The sequence below is a fragment of the Hibiscus syriacus genome, unplaced genomic scaffold, assembly GCF_006381635.1.
Source record: "Hibiscus syriacus cultivar Baekdansim isolate YM2019G1 unplaced genomic scaffold, ASM638163v2 tig00011547_pilon, whole genome shotgun sequence".
NCBI lineage: Eukaryota > Viridiplantae > Streptophyta > Magnoliopsida > Malvales > Malvaceae > Hibiscus > Hibiscus syriacus.
Genome location: NW_024062249.1, coordinates 89,518 through 113,246, shown reverse-complemented (window position 1 = coordinate 113,246; position 23,729 = coordinate 89,518). Strand labels below are relative to the sequence as shown.

The 23,729-nt window shown below is 33.7% G+C and overlaps 1 pseudogene; it reads right to left on the bottom strand.

Moving 5' to 3' along the window:
* Positions 1-8,741: 8,741 nt before the first annotated feature.
* LOC120204713 lies at positions 8,742-22,902 on the bottom strand (annotated as a pseudogene).
* Between the last annotated feature and the right edge of the window lie 827 nt (positions 22,903-23,729).

Here is a 23,729-nt window from a genome sequence, read left to right as displayed (position 1 = left end):
TCTCGGACCATAGTCGTGCCTCAGCGTTTTTAATCTCTTGTATTACAACACCTTTGTCCATTATTTCGGATTTATTTTGTGTTTAACAAACGCTTTTTAAGGATCAATAGCCTCTTGTTATGATGCAAATGCTATAAAATAAACACAAAGGCAAAATGATTAGTAAAATAAAAATAAAAAAATGACGAAAGAAACAAAAAACATAAAAAAGAAAATGTTTAGGGTAAAAATATCCTAGGTTTTAGAAAGTGGTTTCGGGGTAGGCTCTAATTCTCTATGGTTTCCCGGTTTAGGTTCTAAAAACGGTACCTGAGTTCTCCTTGCTGGTGCCCCCTTGGGCTTGCCAGACCCTTAGTCCTAAACCCATCACAGGCTTATGTGGACTAAGTTAAACTCGAGAGGACACATTACCTTATGCCCGCACGGTGAATAAATTCACACGAAGACATAAGGTATATGAATCCCGAAGGCTACTTGCTAGGCCCGCACGGTGAATAAATTTACACGAAGGCATCGCTTTCACCCCCACTTAAGACAAGGTTTGGAGCTCGGGTATAGAGCCTTAAATAAAAAAGATTTGAAGGCTGAAATCACGAGAAAACGATTAGTACAACTATTTACCCAAAAATATAATCAAAAGTAAGTAAAAAAGGATCGAAATATTACCTTAAAATTTAAACTTACCCTTTTCGTTAAAAAGACAACTGGAAATTACCTTAGCCTGACTCACTTACCTGTCCCCAGTGGAGTCGCCAAGCTATCGTAACCGTCTTTCGGTTGGGCCTCGAAATTGGGCTTCAACTTGAAAAATGTGGATTGGAGTCATCACCGACCATTTTAAAACGAATTTAGGTGGGTCGGACACCATCTTACCTGATCTACGTTTTTACCATAAATGTGTCGGGTTCAGGAGTCGGTTACGGTCAAGGAAGGATTAGCACCCTTGAACCGCCCTTTCGGTACCAATTAATTTGCCGTTTGTCTTTTATTTCCTTTTCGAATCGTTTACAATAGCTTTGCCTTTGTATTTTTTCGTGCTTTCTTCTGTATATTGTATGTAAATCGTGTCTTACAAATGGGGATGATTACATGTATTTATAGTAAAAAAACTAACTATTTTTAGAATCCTATTAACAATAGAATCCTAATGCAACTAGACTCCTTGCTTGATTGTTGCACGTTTGTTGATGTGGTTGTTGCTTTAAAAGATATGATGGTGGAAGAGTCCTCTTAGGAGATGAACTCTTGCTAGTTCTATCTTTTAAGAAAATGGGTGTCTACAATTTTCTTACCCTTGTTTTGTATTGTCCTAATACTTATTTATTTGTCTTAAAGTCAGCTTATAAAACCCCTTTGTTGCCATATACTTCATCTTCACATCCTCTCGTTCTTAATCGAGTCTAGAACTTTCCTAGGTTTGTTCTCGACGAGAGCAACATTCACATCATCCGATGCCATTTCTCTATCTACTGGTATCAAATCTGGGACAATGCGTGAAAAGAATCAAAGAGATTTTGACTTGTCTCCAAGCATCAATCGTCGAAGTACCCCAATAGAGCTATTTCGCAAAAAAATCATTGTTTTTAGTTTTTTTTGCATTCTTTTAATTAAGTTTCAATTTCTTCTTGTTAGTTTGCTGTTTTTATTCATCAAAAGACAAGAAAACTATCAAAAAATAAAAAAAATAGATAAAAAGAAAACATATGAATTTGGAGTTGATTTTTTATAGGATTATACCTCATACAAAGAAGGTTCAACAGTCCAAAATTTACTCAAATCTGAGTTCATTCAACCCTTCAAATCGATTACTCAAGTTTGTTCAAAAGATTCGCATTCCTAGCATTGCCAGATTATTTTGGAATTTTCCTGAACGAAATTGGCTTTGAAATTTTCTATATATCAACTATATCAATTGGAAGACATCCAAAAAAGTTTCAAAATTTTTGGAGATTAGAAACTCCATCATAAATATTGATCAAGTTGATATTGTGTTTGTTCGGTTGATTCGAGTTCTTCTCATCGTCTGATTTTTCTAGAATTTTCCTGAAAGAATTTCGTGCTGAAAATTTCTAGATCACGACTAAACTTACTGAGGAGCATCCAAAAAAATAAGAATTTTTGGATATCAGAAACCCCCTAAAAAATGTTGCTCAATTTGATCTAACGTTTTAGATTTTGTTCCGGGTTTGGGATTTTTCATAAATTTTTCTTTGACCCCTATTGCTTCTAGGTTCTTTGTTTTACATTTTCTTGTTCTTTTACACCATCTAACACATTCTTTTCCTTATGTTAGTAGAATTCAAAGAGTTTGCATACTTCTTCTCCCTTGCATTCTCGTTCACTTGGAGTTTATCTTTCCTTGGCCTCTTAGAACTCCTAAGTTTTCTTATCTTCTTTTGTTAGTGGTCAAACTCCGATACGAACATCAAAAGACTCTTGGAGAGGAAAAGTTTTAAAGAGTACAAGATTGATTTTCTTGCCTCTCGTTGTGTTGTATCCTTGTAGTGACTTGTGAGGTTTTTCTTGTTTTTCTATTATTTTTCCACTTTAAATTTTTGTTTGAGTGTTGTGATTATTAGGATGGAAAATGAAGTAAACATGACCAAACCATTCAAGCTCTTTTGGCATCAATGGAAGCCATGAGAGAACAAACTGTTAAACTCAACACCAACTTGAGACAACAAGAACAAAAACCATAAATTACACCCCTGAGATTTCATATGCAAAACTTTTCGCAAAGCCAAAGTTCACAATTCCATCTTTCGATGAAGAGTATGATCCGAACGACAATATAGATTGGGAGAGCAAAGTCGACCTCATAATCTCTCATTGCAATTGTCCCATGAAAGAAAAAATACTATTGATCATCTCAGAATTTATAGGTTATGCTTGCACTTGGTGGATGCAAACAAAAAAGACGATACAATATTCCCGAATACTAAAGATCATGTCTTGGATAGATCTTAAACAAGTAATGAGAAATCATTTTCTCCTAATGCACTAAACTCGTGAAGTTAAGCAATGACTTCACCAACTTCGACAAGAAAGAGGATCAATAAAAGACTACTACAAGGAGATGGGATCCTTAATGAATCATGTAGACATACATGAAGCAAAAGGATATACAGTGAATAGATTTGTCATCGGCTAGCACCCAAACATCATTGATCTTCTTGAGTTAGATGGTTATGAAAGCCTTGAAGATACATTAAAGAAAACAATGACAATCGATTTATAACTCCAAAGGAAGTATCATCTCAGAGAAACTTACCAAGGTACTTCATCTACTTACCAAGGTAATTCATCTACTTCCACTTCTTCTTTTACTCCACCTTCTACCAAGGATACTGAATCAAATGATGACAATGATGACTAAGATGGTAGTATCCTTGCAATAGAAGATATTAATCTTCAGTTACTTCCTCCTACACCATTGGAATAAAAAATTGAACTTGAAAGTCATAAGATGAAATTTTGTGAGGAAGGTGTGAGCACACAAAAAGAAAAAGACACTAAAAAAAATTCAAACACAAAAGAGATCAAAACCAATAAAAGTCAAGAAATGACCCACGAGAGGTGAGTGATTCTATTTGTGGGAAAAAAAGAGTTACTCAAAAAAATAGATTTAAGCACAAAAGTATTGAGAGTGAACATTTTTTACAAAAAGACTTACATCCTTTTTCGCTTTAGGGAATCAATGGTTTTGATTTCTAACATTAATAAGGATTTGCCTAGTGTGTTTATTTATCTCTTACAGGATTTTCAAGAAGTGATAAGTGATCCACCTGGCAGATTACCACTGGAAAAAGGGAAACAACACCAAACTAATTTAATTCAAGGTTCTATCATACCCCACCGAACAAACAATCTTGAAGGAACCAAAAAGTTAAATTCATTGTGAAAAGGCTACATCCATGAAAGCCTTAGTCATTGTTCATCTCAATGATGAATCACGATTTTCAAGAATCCAAATATAAGCATGTTACAACTCATTTTAATGATATTCTAACATACTTGTTCTCTTTTATGCAGGCTAAGACACTTTGAAGTTCTCTTCTATGGCGATAAAAAAGGTAAAAGAAATTCAAGAATGGTCCACGCCATGTTCTAGCACTAAGGTAAGATCCTTCCATGACGTAGTGAGCTTCTACCATCACTTTGTCAAGGAATTTTCTACTATTTCTACACTTTTGATAAAAACAATCAAGAAGTTGAATGAGCTCAAATGGGACCACAACAACAAGAAACATTCGGACTACGCAAAGGTAAGTTAAGTTTTCCACCCATTCTCCGTCTTCTCAATTTTTCTAACAGTTTTGAGCTATAATGTGATGCTTCAGGTCTAGGCATAAACGTAGTCCTTATGCATGAAAGACAACCTATTGCTTACTTTTGCGAGAAGTTAAAACCTACACAATTGAATTACTCTTCTTATGAGAAATAACTTATGGCATTAGTTCGTGCAGTCAAAGTATGGCAACTCTATATTCTTCCTAAAGAGTTTTTCATACACTTGAACCATAATTTACTAAAGTGGTTAAAAAATTGAGGTAAGAAAAGCATAGTAGACGATGCACTATTCCAAAAGACAATCTTACCTCTCAAACACATACTACTATTCCGAGATTTAAACATATCAAAGATGCATATCATGATAAATTGGAGATTTCTCAAATATATACCCATTCTTTTAAAAGAGCTTTTAATGAGTTCTATTTTGTATATGGGTTTTCTTTCCAACTAAACAGGTTCTGCAATCCACAAAGTTACTCACGAGAATTCTCAACTCATAAACCACACTTAAAAGACTTTATGGATTACTATCATAAACCCCTTAACATGGTTTTTACACACCCTTTCTCACCACACACCAATGAAACCATGAAGGAAACTCATGTTGATTTTCTCATCGAGAAAGACAATAGTGGACGATGTCATGTTGATTTTCAACTGAAACACTGGATTTCAAGACTTGTGCTCAAAAGAGGATTTCAAGATAACAAGAATTTGATTCCTAAAAGGAAGAAACCTCTACTCAAGCGCATAAAGACACATCGCATAGACCCAGGTAAGTGTTTTTCAAGTTTTTCTTTCCTCACACCTATTTCTCTTTCTCTTGAATTTTCAGATTCTTGGATGAATCCTTTTGAGGAGTGGGAAAATGATACATATACTAGAGTCCATAACAATGCAACACATGCTTATTTGGACTAATGTTCATACTAAAACCTATTAGAAGAACAAAGTCACGAAGATTCAAAGCATTATCTACTCGGTAAGTATAATGTGAATGAATCTTTCCTAATGTTTCTCCCTTTAATGTTTTAGATTCAAGGTCGAATACTTTTGAATATAGGGAGAATGATACATGCATCAAAAGCCTCACATAAAAGGAAGATTGACTAAAGCTTCCAACGGACTCACACGATCAAGCATTGGAAAAGAAGAACAAAAGTACAACAGACTTGCAAATGATTTTTGAATGAGACACAGATTTTATTTTATCAATATTCTTTTGGATTTACGACCGAATATCTCTTATCTTTCCAACAGTTCTTTAATCACCTCAATCCGATATTGAAAACTCAAGATATGACTATTTTAGTGAAGATAGTACATACATAAATTCCTACACGGGATTATACGGTTTTTTTGCAATTAATTACGAATTTTCCTTATTTTCATCTTAAGAATAGTTTAATAAGGGTAATTTTCTTGTAATGACAAAATCATAGCAGCCCCATCTTATTCTCCAAGCCTCCACCTTTCAGAAGCTCGATCTAGACCGTTCATCACATCCAACGGTTGAGGATCAAGTCATGCATTGAAGTTCCTAGTTTCCATCTCTACCATCGGATCAAGCACTACATCAAGGGCCCAGATTGATGCTGCCCACATCTCATTGATTAGGATAGTATTTTTTATTTTTTTATTAGTTAGTCATGCTACTACAAAGACTCATCTAAGCCTATATAAAGAGGCCTACCCCCTAATTGTAATCACCAATTATCAATTTTCCTTATATTTATACAATATAACGAGATATAATTTTTGCAAGAGTTGATTGTCTTGTGCCTTTGAAGTATTTTCTTCTTTAGTTCTTCCAAGTTCTTGAGAGAGAGATCTTCACACTCCTGTTTACCATTTTATTGTAATTAGGATGGCTAGTTAGAGTCGCATTGCTAAGTTTGCCTTTTTATTGCGATTATGAGGGTTTAGTAGGACATATCCATCTATCTTATCATCTCCACACATCATCTTCATCATCAAAGATCATCCACATGCCAACTTCCACCAAAACCCTAAGTTTATCATCATACTACCGAGGTAAAATTTCAATTGTCATTTCCCATCGATCTAGCCATCCGATTTTAACTTTGTCTTCTCCGTTGAAATCCTTATCACTTTCTCTTTCCAACGACTACCCACATCACCATAACAACTCCTCCAACTACTCCTCCAACAACTCCATAGTCAGCCACCTCCATTAAAAGGCTAAGTCTTTCTTTTTAGTTTATTACATCAATTTACTTGTCTTTATTTTACCTTGTTTTCTTACCCTTGTTTTCTATTGTCATAATCCTTATTTCTTTGTCTTAAAGTCAGCTTATAAAACCCCTTGTTGCCACCTACTTCATCTCCACATCCTCTCGCTCTTAATCGAGTTTAGAACTTTCCATGGTTTATTCCCTCAACGAGAGCAACGTTCACATCATCTGATGCCGCTTCTCTATGATATCCAAATCCAATCCGATTATCCAAAGTAGAGAAGATCAACAATATAACATATAAGAGACATCTTGATCAATCATGGCGACATCAGATCAATCCTTAAAAAAAGATAAGTGAAAACAATGACCAAATGACCAACAAAATGCCAAAAGGTAGAAGAAAACGTGTCATAAAGGCAGATGAAAATGTGTCATACATGCAAACTTATTGAAAATGAAAATGAAAATGAAAATGACAATAAAGAATATTAATGGTCAACAACTAACATTAAAGTTAGTGTCACCGTCGATCAATAAAGATGAAAAAAGATGAACGACGTATCAATGAGAGAAAACTAGAAGGAAAAAAACTTAAAAGCAATGAATAAAGTTTTTATTTGTATTATAGTTTAAGTTGACATATTTTATATATCATAATATTAATAAGTGTAAATATAACTTAAATAATATATTTTTAATTTACAACATAATATCTAAAATGAATATTTTTTTTTCAGAATCACTTTATATCAATAATCTCAAATAGTTAAATTTAAACTATATTTTTTAAAATTACTTTTTAAAAATTCTTTTCTACAGTATTTTTAAGTCACTTTTCAAAAAGCAACATAAAAAAAACATCATGGTTATGGAAAAAATATGGAAAATTACTACTCCATCGAAGATTAATATAATGTTATGAAAATTCGTTCATAATTTCGTGCCAACAAAGTATATCTCTACATAAAACTACTGCCTCTTATTCGAAACGCCCTAGGTGTTACTCGAATATTAAGAATGCATTTCATGTAACGTGCAATTGTCCTTTTGCTCGACAGGTTTGGATAGCGATGGCATATGTGTGGCCTTCTGTTAATGATAAACAAATAGAGAATAGTTCATGTAATAGAAGATTGATCCATATATTTCAGCCATTATGTAACGTATAATTTTTTGTATGCACTAAATTTTATACTTCATGTAACGTGCAATTTTGCTTCTATTTATGACCAAGAAACAGGTTGGAGTCTATATATTTCAGCTACCTATGGTGCTTTATGTAGCTTTTGTGCATATGCTTATGTATGATCGATATATATTTTCTCTATTAAACAACAGACATTATGTAAAAAAATTAAACAAAATATAAGATGTAGAAATAACAAAAAATTTAATAAAAATATAACCTTTGAATAGGTGTTGTAGAGAATATTGGGGAAAAATAAAGTATGGCTTTTTTTATCAAGGCAAAAAAGTCACATTTTGGCATTAGCATAGACAACATGAGAAACCAACAAAATAAACCCATGGAAGTATTTTGCGTAGGCAATATGAGATTATGTGGTGCTCATTTCATAAACAAATATGAAAAATGCTTTATTTGGATGGTCGAATGAACTTTTGTTCGTTTATATGGTTTAAGAATTGAATCTTACCCTTCCAAATCAAGCATAAATAATTTAAAACAATCCAATCTAACTATATAATAATAATAATAATAATAATAATAATAATAATAATAATAATAATAATAATAATAATAATAAATAATAATAATAATAATAATAATAATGATGATGATGATGAAGTAATATGATATAAATAATTGGTTGGTGATGCAAGGCAAAAAACTATTGTCTGCCAAATGACAAATGTTATATATGATAATAAAAGCTTAGGGTAAAGAGAGACCACCTATTCACAGCCTACCTTCAGTCAGACCAACCAACCAACCAAAATAGAACATAAAGGTTCATTCATTGCAAGGCCGAACACGTGGTGACTTCTCTAGAATATATAATAAGATCAGGATAGAAAAAGAGGCCGACCACCATCTTCATGGTTTTTATTGACTGCTCCACCATCTTAAAAGTAATTAGAACCTTACTGCAACAATCCTCCCCTAAAAAAATCATTCTCCTTATGCCATAAAACCATTTTAGCATTAAAAGTAAAAAGAAAAAAAAGGGTTACACAAGAGTAACCAGACCCACACAATGCTCCCAGAAACTCTAAATGAATCGATATCATCTATACCTTTGATTGCTGGATCCTTTGGCTGTCAATGAAATATTGGTTTGGATGATTGACACCAACATCGCATGATGAGACATGAACAACTTCAAATGTTAATGTACATGCTAACTGCACACAATTTCATCATTGCTCACAATTATGATTCTCCAAGAAAATAAACCATTTTAGATAAAAACACATCGGAATTAAGGCTAAAAAGATAATTTTATGACCTGATAATGCATATTGTGCACTTTGTCCATTACATCCTCTACTCCACGACTGCTTACTCCCATTCTCACAAGAGCAACCCTTAAATTCTCCTCATTGTCTTGTAAATTGTAAGAAATGTAAGGTGTAAAATAGAGTGAAGCTGCCTATATTGTAATTGCTTAAGCTATGTTATCAACAACAATCAAGCATCTGCAATAGGACAGATAAATCGATTAAATTTTAACAAATTCATGCCTAAACTTATTTTATTAAATGTTGTTGTTTCTATTTTTTATTAGGAATAATCAAACTAATATAGCTTAATCCAAGGACATTAATTGAGGTTTTCCAAGAAAAACACCGCCCACAATGAAGCCTAGCAAACTCTCCTTAATAAAGAATGATAATAATAGTATTGACCTGAAATGCCTATAGGGATAACCATGATGATCTCCAATACCAGGAGTTGATGAGATAATTTTTGATAGGAATAAGGTGTATAATCCTAAAATAACCATCAAATAATCACATGATCAGATGAGATTCCAATCAAACCTAAAGTTCCCAAAAAAATGAAAAAAATTGGGGGAGCTAAAAATCTAAGAACCGGTAAATAATTTTTCTACCTTTTTCTAATGTGAATAAAAATATTTACTAATCAAAATTTGACACACACTAACACTTACATAGGGAAAAGATTGTATCTTATTGTTCTCTTCTTTTCTCTTCCATAACTATGGCGTATGTTGTATGCATATTCCTTGTCAAACCTTTCGGCCCTAATCAATAAGAAGAAACAATTTAGTGTGAATTATCCAGTATTCCACTGCATGGGCAGAAAGACAAAAAGCATTAAAGTCTACAAAATGCTAAAACCAAATAAAGTGGCACAACATTCAGATATTTTGTATCAAGAGGGGGAATTTGGAGAAAGGGTGGGTTATCAAATGTCCATGGATTTTAAATTGAGTTTCCTTTTGATCTATTTTTCCGTCTTGTAAATGAGAATAGAAACCAAATAATCAGAGAAAATAAAAACCACAAGGTTAACATACTTCTGTAGCACTATACATACAATAAAAAAATACATGTGTAGTAAACCACTTAAATTTTGGTGCAAACTCAGCTTTCCAAAATGCGACGGCATCATCAAGCTTCAGCCCAACACCCTAAGAAAAGGGAATGCAGAACAATAACAGAACATGAGAAAAGAGGAAAGAACTAGGACAATTTCATGATTTATCGGCACGCAATATTTACAGCTACTAATATGACCCCATATCAAACAACAAGTTTAGAGTTCCCACTGAAATTTAATAGAAATTGAACCTCTTTTCATCTTGTCATCAATTGGTTTCGGGTTTCCACTATACATGAAACACCCTAATCTGATCCAACCCGAAAACCGATGAATTATGATTTCACATGGGACCACTTAAGTGGACTTTTTTTAATAAAAAAAAACATTTTTCAAATGCATAACAAAAATATCAAATTCCATACGCATACAAAATAAAAGTTTATTCGTTACGGGGAGCTCCCGAAAAAAGTCTCCAAATAAGTTCAAATTAAAAAAATACAGAGTTTACAACTCAAATACAAATAAGGGTCTATGACAGTACATGCCCACTAAAATACTCGAGACGTACTCTGAAAGCAATCAAGTATGGAAAGTTGTGAATCGACGACGTGCTCCTCGAATCGGCACCTAAGAACCTGCGCACGAAAACACATTTCATACACTGAGCTCACAAGCTCAATGCCACATAAATAACCCTACTATACTACATGCATCCAACATAAAAACATGATACAATATGGTCATAAACGATTGTAACACTCAAGTAAACAAGAATCATGGTGTAGTTCAGGGTCGCTTAGCCTCGCGTAACTCACACCCCTCTTTACTTACTACAACACTTAGGAAAGACCTAGGTCACATAGCATCAATGTCTCCATAAACTTCGGGTTAAGCCGGGTCACGAAGTATCGGTACTTTACTATGCTAGTCTACTCCTCTAGAGTACTTGGGACGTGTCCAGGTCACATAGCATCGGCACAACATCCAACTAGTATTAGAGTGCCTAAGCACTTATTTAGAATTATCCGGATAATCCTTACATAATTATGCTAGCGTCGTTAAGTAACTCGAGTGTCCTTGTCGTTTCCCGAGCATCAAACAAATGCATAAGTCTTATGGAATCTTACCACATTAAGACCTTATGTTATCACACATTTAATTACTGTTTCACTTTAGTTTTATAGAAGTGTATACCCCTTGAAGGAACCTGTTGAACTATGTTTTGATATAACAATTTAAGGCAAAATGTTTTTGGACTTGAATTGAATTTGCAAAATGTTTTTGGACATGAATTGAATTTATTCAAAGTTTTAAAAGGTTTCATTTAATTCAAAGTCCATTAAAATTCAAATTTGAACAAAAATGTTACATAGTATCGATACTCCCCTGCAAGGGTATCCATACCCCACTGAAGGTTCAAATTCCAGATTGCTCGGATGGTATCTATACCCCCCATGGTATCGATACCTCCTGGCTGCAACGGCTAGTTTAATTTGAATTTTATGAAGGAGTACCGATACCCTATGAAGGGATACCGATAGCCCCTATCGTGGGCAGCATTTTGGAGTAGAAAAATCATCCCCAAACGGCTCCAAAACATCCCCAACGACTATATACGACTTCAAACTCATTTCAAGCTATAAATACAAGTTGAAGACACTTGAAGAATGGGAAGAACAACCAGCCAAGCAATCAAACACAAGAGAAGAGTTTTTCATTCTTATTTCATCTTTCTCTTGTAAATATTTTGTTCTTGTGAGCTCAATCTTGTAAACACCTACCTTAGAGAGGTCTTCTTGTTTACATTTTTATCCTTTTGTAAAGGGAAAATGTTTTAGCTTAGCCCGTGTAAAAGCTAAGGAAATGTTCTAGTTTAGCCCGGAAAAACTAGGGAGTTTGTAAGGTTACTCTTTATCCTCAAAAGAAAGAACAAATTAGTAAATTTGTTGAAAAATCCTTGGTGAGGAGCTAAGGTAGTGGACGTAGACTTTGGTTAAGAAAGTCAAATCACTATAAATCGTTGTGCAATTCTCTATCTTTCAATCTCCTTACTCCTTAAACACAAGACCGTTCCGACCCCTCTTTGCAAACCGTTCCGGTTGTCGATTTGAGCTTCCGAAAATCCCAACAATTGGCATCAAAGCCTAACTCGTTTAAAGGTTTAACCACCTTGAGACGATCCTAGAAGAAGCTCTACCAATTCCTGACACAAACCGAGAAGATGGCTTCCACTTCTAGCTCGTTCCACATGGAAGACTCCCTACCAACCGATAAACCTCCATACTTCAATGGAGTCAACTATTATCATTAGAAGAAATTAATGAAGGTATTCATCCAATCCAATGATCTTGATGCATGGGAGATAATCGAGAACGGCTACTCTCCTCCAAAGAAGAAGGAGAAGAAGAGGAGTGACAAAGAACGGAAGAAAGCTCAACTTAATGCCAAGGCCATGCACATGTTGTTTTGTGCATTTGGTCCTGAAATCTATGAAGGGATTTCTTCATGTTCAAGTGCCAAAGAACTTTGGAATAAGCTCGAGGAAATCCATGGAAACAAGAACGAAGAACCAACAAAGGTGGTGTCTCTAATGGCTCGTGAAGAGCCCGATGTATCTTCTAACTCAAATGAATTTAATTCATATACGTTTGATGAGTTACAAGATGCTTTTAATAGGTTATATCCGGAGTTTGTGACCATGAAATCTAAATATAAGAAAATGATTTCAAAATTTAAAATCGAAAACGATTTTCTTTTGAAAACAAAAATAGATTTTGAAAGCCAAAATGAAATTTTGAAAAAGGATTTAGAGCTTTCAAAAATAAAAATTTAAAGTTTTGAAAAAGAAAATTTTGATTTAAAAGTTAAGCTTGAATGCTTAACAAAAGAAAAAGAAATCATTTTAAATAATTCATTTAATTCAATAATGACAATATGCTCATATTGTCATTATCATGGTCATAAGGAACATACTTGTCCTTTGAAGAAAGGAAAACGTTTTAAAATTAGACAAGTATGAGTTCTGAAAGGAACAATGGGCATTAAAACTAACGTCCAAGGATCTAAAGCAATTTGGATACCAAAATCTACTTAAATGTCTCTTGTAGGTGTGTGAGAGCAATGGTAATGAAAATAATGATATTCAAGATGCTTTAGCCACACATGAAAAAGGAATGGGTAACATCTAAGCTTAATGTTTTAATTTTGGTTATTTGGTTGCTCATTTGATTTTAAGCATGCATAAGTTGTGATATTAAATGATTATGTTTTGTTTTAATCTCATGTATGTTGAAAACAATTGGTATGATAAACAATTTTAAAGTTTTAATAATTTTTCAGAATTTTTAGTTCATCATAATAAAATTTTAGTCAAAATTGGTTTTAATGCAAATGATATCTCTCTAACAATTGATATCAATTTTTTTAAAATACTTTGATTTTACAAATTTTAAATTTTTGACCTAAATTTGAATGTTTATGCATGTGGTTTAAATGAAAATGATATATCTCTAACAATTGATATCAAAATTTTCAAAATGCATAACATTTTTGGATAACTTTATGCATATGCACTTAATTTTAACAATTGGTATTGATATAAAATTTCAACAATTGGTATTGCATAAAATATTTTAGTCTTGGATACATTGAATTTCATGTGCTACTAACATGTTTGCTATTCTTTGTTGAAATTCAATTTTGTTTAAGTGTCATGATTTTAAAAGCTAAATTTTGTTTGAAATACTATTATTGAGGGGGAGCTTTGATTTATCAAATGATTTTTAAATGTCAAATTTACCACTTACTCTCCAAAGTTATTTTGAACTTCAAAGATTGAATTATTTTTGATATAACAACAAGGGGGAGAAATTTGGTTTGAAAAATTCAATTTCTTAATGAAAAAGGGGGAGCTTAACATTTTCATATATTTTCCAACAATTGTTAACAATTGATATCTTTTTCATTAAACAATTTATTAAGGGGGAGTTTTGCCAAAAACAATTTTTCAAATATTTTGTTATATCAAAAAGGGGGAGATTGTTGAACTATGTTTTGATATAACAATTTAAGGCAAAATGTTTTTGGATTTGAATTGAATTTATTCAAAGTTTTAAAAGGTTTAAAAAATAATTCAAAGTCCATTAAAATTTGAATTTGAGCAAAAATGCTACATGGTATCGATACCCCCCTGCAGGGGTATCCATACCCCCCTGTGAGCTCAAATTCTAGATTGCTTGGATGGTATCTATACCTCTTATGGTATCGATACCCCCATGGTATCTATACCCCCTGGTTGCAACGGCTAGTTTAATTTGAATTTTATGAAGGAATATTGATACTCTATGAAAGGGTACCGATACCCCCTATCGTGGGCAACTTTTTGAGTAGAAAAATCATCTCCAAACGACTCCAAAACATCCCCAACGGCTATATAAGACATCAAAATCATTTCAAGCTATAAATACAAGTTGAAGGCACTTGAAGAATAGGAAGAACATCCATCCAAGCAATCAAACACAAGAGAAGAGTTTTTCATTCTTATTTTATCTTTCTCTTGTAAATATTTAGTTCTTGTGAGCTCAATCTTGTAAACACCTACCTTAGAGAGGTCTTCTTGTTTACATCTTTTATCCTTTTGTAAAGGGGAAAGATTCTAGCTTAGCCCGTGTAAAAGCTAGGGAAAGGTTCTAGTTTAGCCCGGAAAAACTAGGAAGTTTGTAAGGTTACTCTTTATCCTCAAAAGAAAGAACAAATTAGTAAATTTTTTGGAAAATCTATGGTGATAGACTTTGGTTTAGAAAGTCGAACCACTATAAATCATTGTGCAATTCTCTATCTTTCAATCTCCTTACTCCCTAAACATAAAACCGTTTCGACCCCTCTTTACAAACCGTTCCGGTTGTCGATTTGAGCTTCCGAAAATCCCACTAAAATACTCAAGACGTACTCTGAAAGCAATCAAGTATGGAAAGTTATGAATCGACGATGTGCTCCTCAAACCGGCACCTAAGAACCTGCGCACAGAAACACATTTCATACACTGAGCTGACAAGCTCAATGCCACATAAATAACCCTGCTATACTACATGCATCCAACATAAAAGCATGATACAATATGGTCATAAATGATTGTAACACTCAAGCAAACAAGTATCATGGTGTAGTTCATGGTCGCTTAGCCTCGCGGAACTCACACCCCTCTTTAGTTACTACAACACTTAGGGAAGACCTAGGTCACATAGCATCAATGTCTCCCTAAACTTCAGGTTAAGCCGGGTCACGAAGTGTCGGTACTTTACTATGCTAGTCTACTCCTCTAGAGTACTTGGGACGTGTCCAGGTCACATAGCATCGGCACAACATCCAACTAGCATTAGAGTGCCTAATCACTTATTTAGAATTATCCGGATAATGCTTATATAATTATGCTAGCGTCATTAAGTAACTCGAGTGTCCTTGTCGTTTCCCGAGCATCAAACAAAGGCATAAGTCTTATGGAATCTTACCTCATTAAGACCTTATGTTATCACACATTTAATTAATGTTTCACTTTAGTTTTATAGAAGTGTATACCCCTTGAAGGAACCCCATTTCACACTCCTCAAATCAGCTACCAAAATTGTCCAAGATTTCACGTGGTTAATGATACTCACCTGGGAGTATCAATTATTCACCCCCTCGGTAGTGATACTCCTTTGGGTATCGATATCAATTTTGCATTCGATGTTTCATAAAATATCCCAGTATCGATACCCTTATGGGAAGTATCGGTACTACCCCTAGGTATCGATACCTCACTGAGTATCGATACCAAAATAGCACACTGGAATCCAAAATGTGACCTCGAGTATCGATACTCATTTTTTAGTATCAATACCGCACGGACAATATCTATACTCCCCTAATGAGTATTGATACTCTCTCACATTCATTCAAATTTCAGCCTCCCACGAATAACAATATCGATATTATTCTTACAGTACTGATACACTCGACCCATAAAGGTCTTCACTTTGAGCATAAATAACATGCAAGGAGCATAAAAGGTCATCACTTTGAGCATAAATAACAACAAATCCCGATTTAATGTTTTAAACCCCCACCTAAGTACACACGAAGGCTCATACACACAACATGCATCAAAGCTTAACATTTTTATCTACATGCAGTAGAGAAAGGTTAGAAACGTGTTACCTTTCACCTAAGAGTTGCAAAATAACCTCAAACTCAACCAATGTTAACCTTCTCCTTGTTCTTCACTTTTGAGCTTTCACCCACTTCTCTCACTAAACCAAAAGCAAAGAAAATAATTATTAACTTGGAGATCTTGAGGAAGTAAAAACGTGATTCTAAGCTCTTTGGGATGGATTTGGAGTACCCAAGAGCTCTAGAACCTAAAAACCCCCCACTAAACCTCTTTCATGGCCACCATGATCAAACTCTAAGGTTGAGAGCTCATTTTGAAGCTCTAGAGGAGATGATTTTGAAATACCTTCTAAATTTCAGAACTAGGTTGCACACCACAAAGTTCTCACCTTTGAAAAGAGGAAGAGAAGAAGATAGAAGAAAATGAAAGAGCTACTTCCCTTTTTGTGTTTCACTTTCTGCCGTGACATCATCAACCATTAAGGGAGAATTAATTTTTGAAGCACTTCAGGGGTAAATTGCACTCTTAGTCCTCCTCATTTGATGAACACTTTAAAAATACCCTTTTTAAGCCTTATTGGGCTCAAGCCTAACCCAACACAATTATACAATGACCAGGGTTTTAAATAGCGGGACGCAAATGCTATAGCGGCCGTTATTTCGTAGTCGCGCCACTGTTCGAAACCGCTATTGATGAATTTAGAGGTGGGTACCGGATTCACGTTGATAGCGGTCCATCGCACCCGCAATTTAGTAGGTAACGGTGAAAAATGCCGATCACAGAATGCTATAAGCGTTATTCTACCGTTATTGCAAAAAAAACTTAAAAAATGTGATTTTTTTGTGTTCATCATTGTCGAACCTCGTTTTTTTTCTCCTTTTTAAATCTCCATTTTTTATACATTTATGCTGAGATTCAAAATGAAAAAATAAGAAGAAAAAACAAATTTTACCTGTTTTGTGGGTCTCGTTGAAGTGAAAATCATTGGAATCCTAAACTTTAGGTGCTTAAGTTTGTCTTCTAGGCCAGAACAATTTTTTATACATTTATGCTGAGATTCAAAATGAAAAAATAAGAAGAAAGAACAAATTTTACCTGTTTTGTGGGTCTCATTGAAGTGAAAATCGCTGGAATCCTAAACTTTAGGTGCTTAAGTTTGTCTTCTAGGCCAGAACAAGTCATGGTTTTGGAGTTTTTTTGCTGCTGATTATCTCAAAACTTTAAGAGTAAGGTAGGAAGAAACGAGATGGACAACATAGAACTCCATGGAGAAGAGAATTAGAGAGATTTTAGATTTTTCTTCTAAATTATTAAAGTATATGTTGATTTTTCAATTAAAAAAAATTAGACTACATGAGCCGATCCACACACACTAAGGCTGTTTCACAGACTAAGGTTGTTTCCAATTTTTTTATTTTTTAAAGTAAGTTTTAAAAAGTTATTTTTAAGGGATATATTAATTTGCTACCCCTCTCATTTTTTAGAATTTATATTTTAATCCTTAGTTTAAAATGTAATTTAATTTAATCCTAATTTTAGTAATTTAAATAATTATGTATTCACAAAGTTATCATTAATTAATTATCTTATCCTATTACCGAATTTTTAAAGTCTTCTATTTGGTTAAACTATATATTATATATGTGTGTGTGATTTTTGCTTATAAAACATTCTAAAAAACATTAAAAATGATTCCTTATGACTATAATTATAATTATTATGTTTTAGGATAAGTTGTGCGAAATTTAAAACAATTCACGACCGCGGCACCTACAGTGACCGCGATGACATCCGTTATATCTGCAACCGTGATAAACACGATGCGACAAAAAACGCGGCCGCTATTTAAATCTCTTACAATGACCCAAACTCTTAAATTGTTCCCTTAGTCCAGCTAACTCATTCAAATTTTATCCGAAACTAACCTGGAAATCGGGACGTTACAATACACTCAAAAACACAAACAAGATGTCTGAACACAAGCATTAATGCATATCCAGCGATGAGACAAGAGTATGGTGTCATTGTCTGATTTCAGGTGGACAGATCTTTATAATGCTACTGTTACAGGTAACTATAATGAAGACAAATCATGTAAGAGAAGTACAACCTTCAAGAAAAGACCTAATTGCGTCTTTCCACCATGCTTTAAGTGATGATCCTCTCTGACCTGAAAAGTAAAAGATATAGAAGTATTTTACTATAAAAAATAAGATACAGTTAGAATAAATGCTGCCCTTAATTCAAAATCTAATTTCTTACCTTCTCAAATAAGTGACGCATACAGAAAGGAAATGAAGTTTTAGCAATATGATCATTGTCCTTGAGAGATATCTCCCCAACTTCGTTAGACTAAAACACACAAGCAATCAAGTTTAGAAAAATAAGGTTACACATAAAATAGCTATAATCAGGCTAGTTGATGAGCTGATACAATTATGTACAAGAACCTGAGAGTAATCAGGACCCAGATAGCTTGTACATAGTGCTTCCACGATCTACACAACAGATCTGGCAGAGAAAGAAAACAGTCAATATCAAACAAAACGATCTTTCAATAACAAGGTTCACATATCAATTCTTACTGGAGTCAGGCGATCCTTCTCCTGTTCTCTGATAGTAGATGTCCATTTTCTGCAAGCAAGATTGCAAAGCATGGAACTTGGTAAACAACATAAAATTTGTATGAACAAAGCAAAAATTGCAAAACAGAGAATGAAAAGAAGTTCATCAGCTGAAACCTGTATGTGATACATAATCTTTCTTTACCTTTTAAGAACATTAATATAATGTTCATCACATGAGATTAAATTAATTAAATGATGGATTTCAGCAACTCTATGCGGGTAAACTTCTTTTTCAGAACATACAAAGAAGCATAATGACAAATGATGAAAGAAAATGTCAAGTGTTTTGCCTCGTTTTGGGGATATAATCGAGAATGAGTAAAGTAACCCCTGAGCACCAAAATAACTGTTGCCTACCAGAATGACGACGATGGCCATAATACTAACTACTCTTCTGGTGAATGTGGAGATCATGATAGCAGAGCATAGATTATGTCCCTAGAAATTTTAATAAACATGGTTCTTGTCATCCTCATGAAAACATATTACCAACAAATAAGAGCACATGTAATTATATTTGTTCGCAACTTGTTGACATTGCAGTAACATATTGTTGTGCAAACAACATGTACCGTTATATGCAATTCAGCCAGTAAAATCTGGGATATATGCAAGAGGTTATACAAATCAAGTTGACACGCAAGTTCTAACCTATAACAGATGTATTCAATGCTTGACAAAGACCAATGCATATGTTCAAAAATGAATATAAGGCAACTTTCATGAGACCTGAATGGATAAATAAGAAACATGTTTGTTAAAATGAGTGCCCTTGATAGATAACTTTGAAATTGTGTGACAACAAGAGAAACCACATGAAAAGAATCAGATAAAAAAGGAGGGATAGCAAGTATGAATACGATTTGTGTTCATAATATTCAATTTTTTTAGTTAAGATTAATAGAGTTATTATCTGATTCATTGCAACATAGGCATGCCCTTTATGTATAAACACCCGGCGACCAGTTACAAGTTCTGAAACTTCTTCAAAAGACACCTTCATTGGGTGGAAGGTGCGCAAACAAACCAGTTAAAACTAGAAATCATGTCAGGTTTTTATCCAAGGATTAACCCTGGCCTTTGAAGACTAACTATGAGACCATTAGTGCTCTCTCGGAACCACACATCACCAACCAAGAATGATATTATATTTAACAAATGTTTAATCCTGACCCTTTATTTCTCCATTCACGAGCTTACTAATACAGGTAGATGGTCAGAGCACTCTGTATACCTAATTGCAGTACTATTGAAATAGGTTATTATACAATATATTAACACATGGCTATAGGAGATGACTTCCAATAGAAAATCAATATTTTTTCATAAGGGGTAAACCAGGGTTTTAAATAGCGTTCGTGGTCACGTTTTCGGTTACATCGCGTTTATCGCGGTTGCAGACATAACGGACGTCATCACGTTCACTGCGGGTGTCGCGGTCTTGAATTTTTTTAAATTTTGCACAACTTATCTTAAAACACAATAAAAATAATTAAAATTATAAGGAATCATTTTTAAAGATTTTTAAAATGTTTTCTAAGCAAAATTGGCATATATATAATATAGTTTAACCAAATATAAGACTTAAAAATCCGATGATAGGATAAGATAATTAATTAACGATGACATATGCTTTTAATATTTTTATGTTTTTTTTTCAATTTGGTCTGAATATATAAAATTTAACAGGGAAAATTTTCAACTTTAATATTATTGTGTGTCCTACTTAAGAACTCTAAACTCCAATCTATAACATTTAAACTCTAAAATATAAACCTTAAATTCTAAAATGCTAACTCATAAATCTTAAATAAAATATATGACAATATTAGAAGTTTAAAAGGTTTAGAACCTAGCTTGTAAAATAAATTTTCATCAGTGGTGCATGAAATAATTTTTCCTATTTTCCTTTTTTTTAATATAACTCATTTGGTCGAGAAGTTTCTCAGCTCTTCCCAACCCATCTTCTTCGTTTCTTCCCATCCCCATTCCCCAGTTCAATTTTTTTTTCAGTTTTCACCCCACCCATTTCACTCTTCCATATTATAAACCCTAAATCACCCTAATAAAGATTGCATCTTCTATACAGTTCGAAACCCCATTTCACTCTTTTTTGTTTTTCTATACGGTTAAATGGTTGATTGCAGTGAATCAACCACGATTGAATAACAGTGATTGCGTCCCGTTATTGGCGCAATCATCCGTTTCCTGTTAAATTGAGGGCGCAATCTACTACAATCGGTGTGAATCCGTGACCCACCGCAAAAACCATGAATAGCAGTTTCGCACGGTGGCGCGACCGCAATATTGCAACCGCTATAGCGTTTTCGGAACGCTATTTGATACCCTGAGGTAAGCAACCACTGCTTTTTGGTTGAAATACAGAAGATCAAACACAATGGTACCTTGTAGAATATTGCATCAACTGCAAAAATAAAAGAAAAAAAATGAAAACCAATCATAATATAGACAAAGGATCAAATAAGGTTTATTTTTTTTATTGGTCATCATAGTTTTATGACTTAGACAAGCATACATTATTGGAGGAATTGAAACTATAAACGGTTATGCTTCAAAATGGACATCACAGGAGAGAGATTTCTAGCATTAAAATAAAAACATGCAAACAATTACATAATATGTTAAACTTATTTTCGCCGTTGGTTTTCATCAAATCTGATCAAGCTTGATTGTAACAGAATATATCAGTCATATGAATAACATGGTCCAAACTTAAAGGTCAAGTGCATAATAAATGACTTAATGTAAGATGAAAAGGGATGTAATAAGACAGATAAACTTGTGCCTTCCATGCGGGAATTAGGCATAGAAGCCAGTCAGTAATCTCATACCAGCAGCTAAAGTCTGGCCCATAGAGCATGCAACTCGGCCCAATTTATCCTTCACACTCTGCCAAAAAAAAAAAACGAATACCTCCAGTTACTAGGAGTTCAAAACCTAGAGAAGATAAAAAAAAGTACCATATGCACTGCTGTAATAAGGTTCAAGCAATTGCATCTTATTGAAAACAAATAGCTTGATGGAATTAGAAATAGTGAAGCACAAGTACCTCAAATTCTGCATTGCTGGCTGCCTTGTAGGGAAGCTTAAACTCAGACATCAATGCCCTCTATTACATCAGCATACAAGCAATTACCAAAAGCTTAATACACCAGAAAACCCAACACCAAAAATGAATGAACATGTGCTACATGTGCCTCAGAGCTTTCAGAGCGAGAATGGTAGCGAAAGAGGGTTGTCTCCATGGAAAGAAACCATTTTCTTAATTCCTACTTAATCATATAAAGAGAATAATGGTAATAAATATTAATCAATTAAAAGAAGGACAAAACATATTATGATCTTACGTTCTACATACACAAGACGAAGAACAAAGTATGATATAATATCCTTGTTGGCTTCCTCATTTGCCTGTGAGTGTCTCATACTTTCTTTTCAAAGATTCACTATCTGAGAAAATCCAGTATGAGAAATTGGCCAGGAAAACAATTAAATTGCTACAAAGAAATGTAAACATAGTCAATAGAATTACCAATTTTTTTATTTCTTCAGATTTCTTTCCACGGCGTAATCCATCTGAGATACCTTTAAGAACCGCATCGAGCAATTAAAAGAATAAGATAATACAAAAACATAAATATGAGACTTTGATGGAACTGATACATTTAAACTTTAATCACGAAATCAACAATATTTGTGAATCTCATAATAAAAACAACTAAACTTGTATTCCAAATCCTTCTGTAACGCTCTCATATTTTTCGAAACTATCATAAAACTGAAATCTTATACTCTGGATTCCTTTTCTTTAATAACGTTCCGTCAGTAACAAATCAGTGAACAAAAGATATTAAAGCAGAACCTAAATATCCGTACGAAGGGGTTTCTTGACAAATTAAAGATTTACAAAATAATAACAGAGAAAAATAGGTTACCTCGGAGGCAATCCATGGCAAAGAGCTCGAAATCCTCGTGGCGAACTTCGAGGGGAGGTGCCGATCGGTAGAGAGGAAGAGTGGACACGATAATATTGTTGGAATTGGATTTCCTATGTGATTGAACTACTTTCATTTCTTCTCTCTTTTTCTGTGTACTTAGCTTACAAACGCCGTTTTCGTTATTTTTCCTTTTTGTTTCAACAGGGAAAAAAAGCCAAAGTGGCGACTGGAAAAGCGCGCCAAAAGATTGAGAGCAAATGGAAAAATGGCGGGAAACGGATTAGAGTTTGGGATTTATGGGTCGGATCAGATCTGCTGAAGTTGGGCTTTTGCCCACCCAACCCCGATTAATATGTATATAAAAAGTTATTTGTATTAAATAAAATAAGAATTTAATGAAAAAAACAATATAGAGTGGATTATTATTGTAATTATCTATAGAGATGTAACATCCTCTGATCGATATGGGTGGCTTGATTCAATTCAAGATGTCACATTAACGCCACCGGAGCAACTCACAGTCAAAATCCAAGAAAAAACTAAAATTTTAACATATCAAATTAAAACTATAAAATAATCTTATAAATAAAAACACAAGTTCAGAAAATGTTCAGACGTTAAAAACAAATTTCAATAATATACAATATCAAAATAAGTTTCAAACTCCAGTATAAAAGTAAGATGTGACCTATATGCCCCTAATTACATTTGTATCATACTCTGCAAACAACGCCAGTGGAACTCTCAAAACTAATATCGATAAAAACACAAGATCATTTCCTTTAACTTGAAATGTTAAGTCATAAAGTGAGCTTTAGAAAAACTCGGTAATATAGAACTACCAGATAATGATATCAGTTAAGTAGATACATGGTAAAGCATGAAATTCCTTAATGATCCAGATATCTATAGGTTATAGTGAAGAGCTGAAATTTCATCAGGTGATTCTTCAAGTAATAGTTGAGAAGTCTATAG